At 45.7% G+C, this 10,327-nt stretch overlaps 1 pseudogene; it reads right to left on the reverse strand.

Moving 5' to 3' along the window:
- Window positions 1–3,934: 3,934 nt before the first annotated feature.
- LOC134442228 (uncharacterized protein K02A2.6-like) lies at window positions 3,935–10,104 on the reverse strand (annotated as a pseudogene).
- Window positions 10,105–10,327: the final 223 nt, after the last annotated feature.

Here is a 10,327-nt window from a genome sequence, read left to right on the forward strand (position 1 = left end):
TGCAGCAGGCGTTGAGAACACCCCTCTGCAGGCCCATGTTGTACTTGCTGGGGCAGACGCCGAGACTGGAGTCTCCTGGAAGTATACTGGTGCCAGCGCTGGGGCACATTTAGGAGAAGCCAGAGCTGGACCGCTTGCGGTGCGAGCTGGTGTTAAATTTGGTGCAGGAGTTAGAAACGGAGTACCTGAAGTGGATTTGGGACCTGTTACAGTCCCCTGCTGCGTCATGTAACAGAACTGCCTGATCTGACACACACACACACACACACACACACACACACACACACACACACACACACACACACACACACACACACACACACACACACACACACACACACACACACACACACACACACACACACAGAAAGAGAGAGAGATGGTCTCTATTTTGTAATCATTTAGATATTCAAATATGGTGTTCTTTTCGATTGATTCTTTATGTGTTTGAAGTGCAGGTGTCTTTGGGCTTTGAGCACTGCATATTCCACCAATGATCATTAAAGACAATATTCCACAAGAGTGTGTGCATGACTGTGTGTGTGTAGCCGGAGCTCTTCTTTCTTTACAGCTGCATACAGACATAGCTGAGGACAGGAGTGTACATGGACAATGTCTCCCTCTTGTGGTGACTTTATATAATTACACTAGTTTATCTGCTGCCACTTCCGGTGGCTGCCATGCTGAGTTACTGAGTCAGAATATTTCTGTCTTGTGGTGCCTAATAAATTTAAATGAGATTTTCATGACATGTCATCTTGTCCTTTCGCTTGTTGTAGACATCTAGCAGTGCCATGGTTTCATCCTGTTGACTGCACTCAACATCAGGAGAACACTTGCTCACAAGATGTGAACGCTTTTGAAATAGTAGTAGGCATAGTATGCCTATAGTTTCATATATCCTACAGTAAGTGATATACAGTCAATCCGGAAAGTATTCACAGCGCTTCACTTTTTTCACATTTTATTATCTTACAGCCGTATTGCAAATGCTACAAATGAATCTCTGTTGTCAAAATCCTACACAAATTATTCCATTATGACCATGTGAAAAACAAGTCGTCTTGACAGTTTTGAAAATTTATAAAAATAAAAAACAAAGAAATCATTTTTACAAAAGTATTCACAGCCTTTGCTTAATACTTTGTAGAACCACCTTTGGCAGCAACTACATTCATTTTTTCATTTCGAAATGAAAAGGGATTAATAAATGTTATTAATAAAAGGGAGGTCATCGGTGTGTGTTTCAACCTTTCAGTACATTGAAATTGTACATTTTGAGTCTGCACCTGGCTAAAATAGATGGGTGTGAGTTTTGAATGAAATCCTATGGAGAGTATCATGATCTGCTTCTGTAGTCAAAGTCCATGTTGACATGCATGCTTCTTTGGGTGTAATTCAGATTTCCAATGTTGACTGCATCTATACATCGCCAAACCATGTCAGTCCCACAACCATGCTCGACGAGCCAGATGATGCGCTTTTTGTGTAAAACTCACTTGTTTACCACCACACATGCTTGACGCCATCTAAAGCAAATTTGTTTATCTTGGTCTCAAGAGAGATGAACAGACCAAGGATATGGATCACTGGAACCATGTTGTGTGGTCTGATGAGACCAAGATAGACACATTTGCTTTAGATGGTGTTAAGTGTGTGTGGTGGTAAACAAGTGAATTTTACCAAAAAAGGGCATCATCTGGCTAGTCAAGCATGGTAGTTGACAAGATGACAAAACTGGTTTAAGCAGAGATGTTCTATTGGGACGAAGAAATGTTTGGTTTAAACTTCAGCACAACCTTTTCTGGCCTTGACCAGTGGCAAACCGAGGGAGGCTGGCTAACCAGGCAGTTTGGGAAACGTTATTTGTAATCTTCTTGGTCAGATCAATATCTAAATCAGGCTAGGTCAATCCAGCAACCTTTGGGCTACAAGTCTGGGGTGCGTTTCTCGAAAGCGTAGTTGTTAGCCAGTTTGCAACTTCTGTATTTGCTAATTAGATATTGCATTGCGAACAACAAAGTAGCTAATGTATGTAGCGACTATGGTTTCGAGGAACGCACCCCTGATGCCCTGGCTTCTTACCCACTATTGCAGCTATTATGCAGTATGGACCACCACCTTTCAAAGGGTCACTTACTGTAGAGACACCATTGTCAGTTATGCCATTCCTACTAATTGTGTCTAGATGTAGAATTTAGTAAACTTAGGTTTTCAAGACCCTTATTTTAGGTAGCCCATTTAAGAATGAGTGACCCTATCAATCTGCATTGTTTTTCTTGGAAAGACTCTGAGGGCCACATGAAATGGCTGAGCAGGCCGCATGTGACCCTGAGTTTGCCCACGTCTGTGGTAGAGGAACCGTTCTTCTACCAGAAGGTTGCAGGTTCGAGCCCCGCTGGCAGGGTGGTAGCCTGCGTGGCAGCTTCTGCCGCCGGTGTGTGTGAATGTGAGTGTGAATGGGTGAATGTGAGGCATACATTGTAAAGCGCTTTGAGTGCTCGAAGGAGTGGACATTTGCTATATAAATGCAGTCCATTTACCATTAGTAGCTTGAAAACAACTTACTGTTGATTTAAGATAGTAGAGAGTGTACACTGGGTGTGTGCCGGTGACCTCATTCTATACAGAGGAAGTCAAAATGCTGTGGTGTGACTTAGCCTGAGACCACAGAAATGCAGCATTATCAGAAATGTATCTTTATATGTATGAATTCTTTTTATGCCGTCTATTTGATTTTTAATAACTTAATTCATTTAATTTTTATGCCTTCAAATGTATACTTAATGTGTACTTAATGTCATCAGAATGTATTTTGGACACCTACACTTACAATACACAATACTAACACTTTATTTAATCAAATTAATATGCATGTTACGACTTCATACTGCTTGAGGGGGAAAAAAACACTGTACCTAATTATACATGTGCTGCTTTAGTGCCTCCCCTGGTATGTGTGAAACAACATGAGTCAACATCCTGTGTGGTATTTGTGAAACAACTGAATGTGCTTCGCATGCACTTAACTTTGTAATGCACTACCCCCAACACTGTCAAGGCCCTACAATAAGATTCAATTTCTAGTTATGTATAGTTGTAAGATACACTAATCTGAACATGTCAATTTGCTTGTCAGTAGAGGAGTTAGTAAAGAAGAAAAAAAAGAGGCTCTATACATCTAAAAAAAACCTGAATGTGATTTTAGCCAATTAAAGTGACAAGGACACCTAGCAACACGGAAGCGCTGAAACTATTTTGGAAACAACCTGTTTAAAGTTGAACAAACCACTTAGTGAGGCTCTGAAGTCTGTGGGAGAGTAACCCATCTTGAGACTCCGAGTAGTGCCACAGATTGGTCACTCATTTGGTTTCTCAGTAGCCTGGTGAACCAGCGCCACCCGCTGGACGGCAAAATGTTTTGTCTACGGGTGGGTCTGGCCTCGCATAATGATTCAATGAAGCCAGAATGCCATGAATCTGGCAAACCAATTACAACACAAAGATGTGTTTTGAATCAAAGCGGGCAGGGTTTTGAGGGAAGGTTGTTCTCATCAACAATCTTCGGATGTATTATGCATCGAGGCCAGACTAAATTAGACATCCACATTTAGTCTGGTTTATCAGGCTAGTTTCTCGGTGCATTTCCGGTTTCCAAACAAGGCGGTTTTGTTTGCAGTTCCACTCTCTTTCCATGTGGAGGGCTCAATGTTTGGGGCCCAGAATTAATGGAGTCCTATGGAGCTATAGCCTGGGCGAAAGTGACTGTTGGCGGAGCCAAAATCTTTGGGTGGAGTACATAGGATGGCGTCGCCAGGCTGGGTGGAGTACATAGGATGGTGTCGCCAGGCTAATGGAGCTATACCCCTCAGTCCCCTTATCTCAAGATAGGCCTATATTGTGTATACGTGATTTTAAGTTTCTATGGTGTCATTCACAGAGCAGAATTCTTGTGCAGTGTGGATGGCTGCAAAAAACTCTTCCTATAAAAATCATAGGGACATGAGTATTCATTCATTTTTAAACTTTTGATCTAAAACCGATGTTGAACTCTCAAAAACTACATTGAAATCTGGGCACTCCCAAAAAGACTTGGGTGAAATTGACCTTTTTTATGTTTAGCAGTCTGGTTCCATAGGGCCCAGCTAATTTTCCAGGCCGTCGATTGCCCCCAGTGGAATTCTGGCGGAACTGCATCCTATAGAGGCGGTCCAATGGGGCTTTATACGTAGTTAGTGAAGCTGTGACTGTGGCACAACCCTGAGGTGTGAAACAGGAAGAAGATGGTATCTATATTTCACTGAGTACATGAGTACATGAGTACATGAGTTCCAGTTCACATACAGAGAAGAAACACTTGTCCAAGAAATGAGAAAATGTCCAAACAGTTCTTTTTACTGAGAGGTAAGTGTTTTCATCCATTTACTTTAGAAATATAATAGGACACTAGCCCTTTTGTAAGCATGAAAACTGTTGATTTGATAATTGATCATTGTATTTGTATAGCACTGTATCATACAAGGCATGTAACTCAAAGAGCTTAACAAATGGGAAACAAACTCTAATTCCAACTCTAACAAAAAACATCATTGTTAGAATTGGATTTAAAAGGAGAAGTAGAGAGGAGAGGCAGAAATAACAGGAAGGCAGAGGTAGAAGAGATAGATAGAGATTGTAAAGACATAGGTTAACGTAGGTTAGGACCAGGATTCTTAGAGACGTAAGGTCCATAGTGGCTGGGTCTAGCGTAAGTCATAGATAGTCCCGCTGAATTTGGGCGCTCAGATGTGGCCCCTGGTGGCATCAGGGGTGAGGAAAAACTCCCTTTCGCTTAATTCATAGTTTGTAGGAGGAAAAAGCTGAATGAGGTCTGAGGAAAAAAAACCCTGTAGCCAGGAAGAAACCTCAGGCAGAGACCAGCGGCCACCTAGGGGAGCCCCCTGCCAGGGCTGGTTCTGAACAGTAAGGCCTTCGCAGCTAGGAGTTGGCAAGGATGAAAAGGTGGGTCTTCAGCTGCTTCTTGAAGGAGTCGACGGAGCTGGCTGATCTGATCTCGATGGGGAGGGCGTTCCATCTCATGGGAAGGATCTCTTGTTAGGATTCTCGCCGCAGAATTTTGAATGAGTTGCAATTTGTCAATTAACTTTTTTGGCTGGCCAGAGAAGAGAGCATTACAGTTGTGTAGCCTACTGGTGACAAAAACGTGAATACGTTTTTCAGCGTCTTGTCGGAGGGCCAAGCCGAGTACTTTGTTGACATTTCTAAGATTGAAAAAAGCAGATTTTGTTATCTTGTTGATGTGAGGCTCAAAGCTCAAATCCGAGTCTATGACCACACCTAGGCTAGTAACCTTATCTTTAATGTGCATCAGTGTTTCCCACAGAAATTTTGGAAACTATGGGGGCAGCCGGGATTTTTTTTTTCCGGGGGGGGGGGGGGGGGGGGGGGGGGGGGGGGGGGGGGGGGGGGGGTCTGTTTACAACAGTTTCATTCGTCCCTCATGCAGGGGTCTATGTAATGAAAAAAATAATAAAACAAAATATGAGCCGAGATAAGAATTTAAGAGTACTGTGAAATTCTTAACGCATAGACAAAAAGGGTCTAAGAGGGTAGGCTATGCCTTTTCCCCACACACACAGGCGTACACATTCTACATGAGGGATGCTGGCCAGTTTTTCAAAATTCCTCCCATTAAAATGGCTGAACAACATATTACACATTTATGTCTATATTCACATTCATTTCTATATACAGCCCGATGTCTCCTCTGCCGTGTCAATGAAGGCCTGTCACCTAACTCATTACAACTGTAAAGCAAAGCCTGGGGAGTGTTAGTAAACTCATCACAACTGTCCCTTCTCTGAATGTTTTTTTATTGCTCCCAAACCCAAGTTAACTACAACAACTTGACTAGGCTTTTGATCCCTCTGTCTTTCAAGCATTTTTTTTTTTTTTTTTTTACATTTTTGGAAACTATGGCGGCCAAATTTAAACTATGGCGGGCCGCTGGATACCCCCGCTCACGGAAAGGCCCCGGTACACTGTCACTGGGGGACACAGCCAGTGGTGTCGGGTGTGGGGGTGGCAACCCCATCTGCGCCTCTGGCAGAGGATCAGGTGCAGCTTCCTCCGAAACCAGGGTACCCCCAGGAGCTGCCACGGTGTCCGCACCATCGTCTTCCTGGACCTCCCCACCGTCAACCATGGGAGGCGGTGTGGATGCTGGCGCTTCACTCTGTAGAAGTTGATCGACATGCCTCCTCCACATGCGACCATCAGCAGTCTGAAGAGTGTACGAGACAGGGCCAGTCTGCGCCACGATGGTCGCTGGCACCCATCGTGGACCCGCACTGTAGTTTCTGGCCAGCACGTGGTCACCAGAGGAAAACTCCCTCTCCTTGGTCTGTTTGCGTTGCTGTATCTGTTTCTTTTGTTGTTTCTGAACGGTGTCTTTCACAGCAGCAGGCTTTAGCAGGTCAAAGTGAGTTCGCAGGTCCTTCTTGAACATCAGGGACGCCGGAGAGACCTTCGTGGTAGCATGGGGAGTATTTCTGTAGTTGAACAGAAAACGATGCAGCCTCTGATGAAATGACCCCTGCCCCTCAGAGGTCTTCAGTGCATGTTTCAGGGTTTGGACAAACCTTTCGGCTAAGCCATTAGTAGCCGGATGGAAAGGTGCCGATTTGATGTGCTGCACACCATTCACTTGCAAGAAAGCAGACATTAACTCTGACACCAGCTGGGGCCCATTGTCAGAGACCAACTGCATGGGGCATCCGAAACGGCTGAACATTTCCCCAATCTTTTCAATGGTTTTGACTGCTGTGGTGGATTTCATGACTGCCACTTCAGGCCATTTGCTATGGGCATCCACAGCAACCAGTAGCATTTTCCCTTCCTCTGGTCCCGCGAAATCGACATGTACCCGCTGCCATGGTTCTTCTGGGAACTCCCAGGGGTGCAGGGGCGCTAACTGGGGAGTGTTCCTGTCCCTCTTGCATGTTTGGCAGCCTTTCGCTGCATTCTCTATCTCTCGGTCCACTCCTGGCCACCAAAAGAAACTCCTTGCCAATTCTTTCATGCGCACAATCCCACTATGGCCTGCATGTAACTGTTGCAGAACTGTCTTGCGTAGTGTTGGTGGAATGACCACCCTCCTTCCCCACAGCAAACATCCCGACTGTATTGACAGTTCCATTCTCCTTGACAGGTAAGGCTGGAAACCTGGAACATCCCTGATGTAATGGCCTTTCGCCACCATATCCATGACCCCCGCCAGCACAGGATCAGTGCGCGTTGCCCGTTTCACCTGTGCAGCTGTGACAGGCGCACCCTCAACCTGGCTGAAGTAGAAGACCTCTTCACTGTTGGTTTCCGGTTTGGTAACAGGTAGTGGGAGTCTGGATAATCCATCCACATTTTGGTGTCGGTCTGCTTTGCGATATTTGATCTCATATGAATGGCCCGATAACAGCAAGGCCCAACGTTGCATTCGGCTCGCTGCCAATGATGGTATGCCTGAATGGGGCCCCAGGATTGTCGTGAGGGGCCTGTGATCAGTAAGGAGAGTGAACCTCCGCCCATACAGATATTGGTGAAAACGCCGGACTCCAAAGACAATGCTTAGTGCTTCTCTCTCTATCTGCGCATAATTAGACTCTGCTTTGTTCAAGGTTCATGACGCGAAGGCAATAGGCTTCTCTTCCCCATTAGGCAATATGTGAGAAATGACCGCTCCCACTCCATAGGGAGAAGCGTCACAAGTGAGTTGTATGGGCAGGGAGGGGTCAAAGTGCGTGAGTGCCCCCGACTTCAACAATGTATCTTTAGCTTGCTGAAAGGCCTTCTGGCATGCGTCACTCCAGTGCCAGGGTTTTCCTTTACAGAGAAGGCTGTGCAAGGGCTTCAGTATGGTTGCTAAGTTGGGTATAAACCGGCCGTAGTAGTTTAGTAACCCAACGAAGGACCGTAGCTGAGCCACACTTTGGGGTGGTGGTGCGTCCGCAATGGCACGGCTCTTGGATGGGGCAGTGTGCAATCCCCTAGCATCGATAACGTGCCCCAGATATTCGACTGAGGGCTTGAAAAATTCGCATTTGTCCTTACGCACTCTAAGGCCGTAGTCCTGTAGCCACTGAAGGACTGCATCGAGGTTGCGCAAGTGTTCCTCATCAGTGGCTCCAGTACAAAGGATGTCGTCGAGGTAGCATTGTACGCCAGGGAGACCGCGGAGGATCTGGTCCATCGCGCGCTGAAAATGGGCAGGGGCTGATGTGATGCCGAAGGGAAGCCGACAGTATCTGAACAGGCCTTTTTGTGTTGTTATAGTGAGAAATTCACGGGACTCTTCTTCGACAATCATCTGTAAGTAGGCCTGATTTAGATCTATTTTGCTAAACTTCTGTCCATGACTCAGTCCAGCAAAGAGATCATCAATGTGTGGGAGAGGATACTGTTCAGGAGCGAGCCCCAGGTTCAGCGTCACCTTGAAATCCCCGCAGATACGGATGTCTCCATTCCTTTTTGCCACAGGGACAATAGGCGTAGCCCACTCGCTGATGGCAACTGGCTCCAGTACGCCACTGGTGATGAGTCCAGTTCAGCATCCACCTTTGAACGTATTGCATACGGCACAGATCTTGCTTTGAGAAATTTTGGCCTTGCATCTGATTTGAGACTAAGCTTGACAGTGATGTCTTTCATGAGGCCTAGCTCACTTTTGAAAACGTCTTGATGCCTCTGTAAAACAGCTGTTAGCTCACTGGAGCTTGGGGACAGCATTTTCACGGTCTGCCAATTTAGTTTCAGGTTCTCTAACCAGACCCGGCCTAAGATGGAGGGACAGTTTCCTTTAGCCACATAGAGGGGAAGTGTCCCCACTTGGTTGTCGCTTTGCACAGTGACATCAATCATACCAGCCATGGGCACTGGTTCACCTAGGTATGTTCTGAATTTGGTGTCTGAGGGCCTTAAAGCCAAGTGTCTTAGATGGCTCCTATACACCTTCTCAGAGATAATGGACGCTTTGGATCCAGTGTCAATCTGCATTTTCACAGGGTGTCCTTCTAGCAGGGGTTTTGCCCAGTATCCCTCATCATCTGCATCCACTTTATTTATTTTCAGAGTGTGTACGCCCACCTCCGACTCATCAGACTCACTGGACCGTTCATCTTGTTTTACTGTGTGAACTGGCCTTTTTTTCTTTTCTTTCCTGTAGTCCTGCCTGGTTTCGAACATTTTTTCATTATTCTCATTTTTGGTCATTTTGCCAGCATTTCTTTTGCTTTGGCATGCCCGTTCGATGTGCCCCCGTTTTCCGCAATGGCGGCAATCCATATCCTTACATCGGCAGGCTGTTGCTAGGTGGCCCATTCTGCCGCAACGGTAACATGGTCCCTGCCCGCTCGCTCTGTCTGAGCTGCTCATTGCATGCACTTTGGTGGTGGCATGTAGCTGCTGAGCTTCTTTTGATGCTATTTCCATAGAGAGACTAATGCTGATGGCTTTATCCAATGTTAAATTCTTGGTGGTGAGCAACCTCTTTTGTGCTGCTTCATCTTTGAGGCCGCACACTAGCCTGTCTCTCAACGTGTCGTTCAGAACGTTACAGAACTCGCAATGTTCCGCCAATTTTCTCAGTGCCGCCACAAACAAAGACACGGACTCTCCTTCTTCTTGATCACGTTTATGAAACCTGAACCTCTCAGCGATTAATAATGGCTTTGGCGAAAAATGGTCTGACAGAACTTTTACTATTTCAGGGTATGTCTTTTCCCCAGGCTTCGTGGGTTGAAGCAAGTCACGTAATAGGTTGAACGTTTTTGGTCCCATCACCGCTAGGAATGTGGGCACTATTTTCTGATTAGCAATGCCGTTAGCTTGGACAAAGAAGTCAAAATGTTCGGAGTATGAGCTCCATTGTTCAACATTATCATCAAAAGGGCCAATATTACCGATGACGGCCGCCATCCTTGGTGTTGGTTCTTCCCTTACTTCAGGTGTGCTGCTCGCGTTAGCACTGGCAGTGGCACTTGGCTCCGTGAGCTGCTCACTCGGCTCCGGAGCGTGGAATATTTCCTCCTCAGAAGACGAATTAGACAACATAATCTAGCGTCCTCCCCTCGTAATGGAAAACCCGGTGGTTGTCATATAACTTGCCGCGTAGATTAGTTATATCCTCGTCGCCACTTGTTATATCCTACATAACTTTTAAAAGTAATAAGGCTCAGGAGACAGGAGTATGCTCGAACGTGTGCTTTTTACTTTACTTCTCAGCATATCAAACAATACATCCGGGTTACCCATCATACCCTGATTAAACTACGGT

The sequence above is a fragment of the Engraulis encrasicolus genome, unplaced genomic scaffold (genome assembly GCF_034702125.1).
Source record: "Engraulis encrasicolus isolate BLACKSEA-1 unplaced genomic scaffold, IST_EnEncr_1.0 scaffold_129_np1212, whole genome shotgun sequence".
In the NCBI taxonomy this organism is placed as follows: domain Eukaryota; kingdom Metazoa; phylum Chordata; class Actinopteri; order Clupeiformes; family Engraulidae; genus Engraulis; species Engraulis encrasicolus.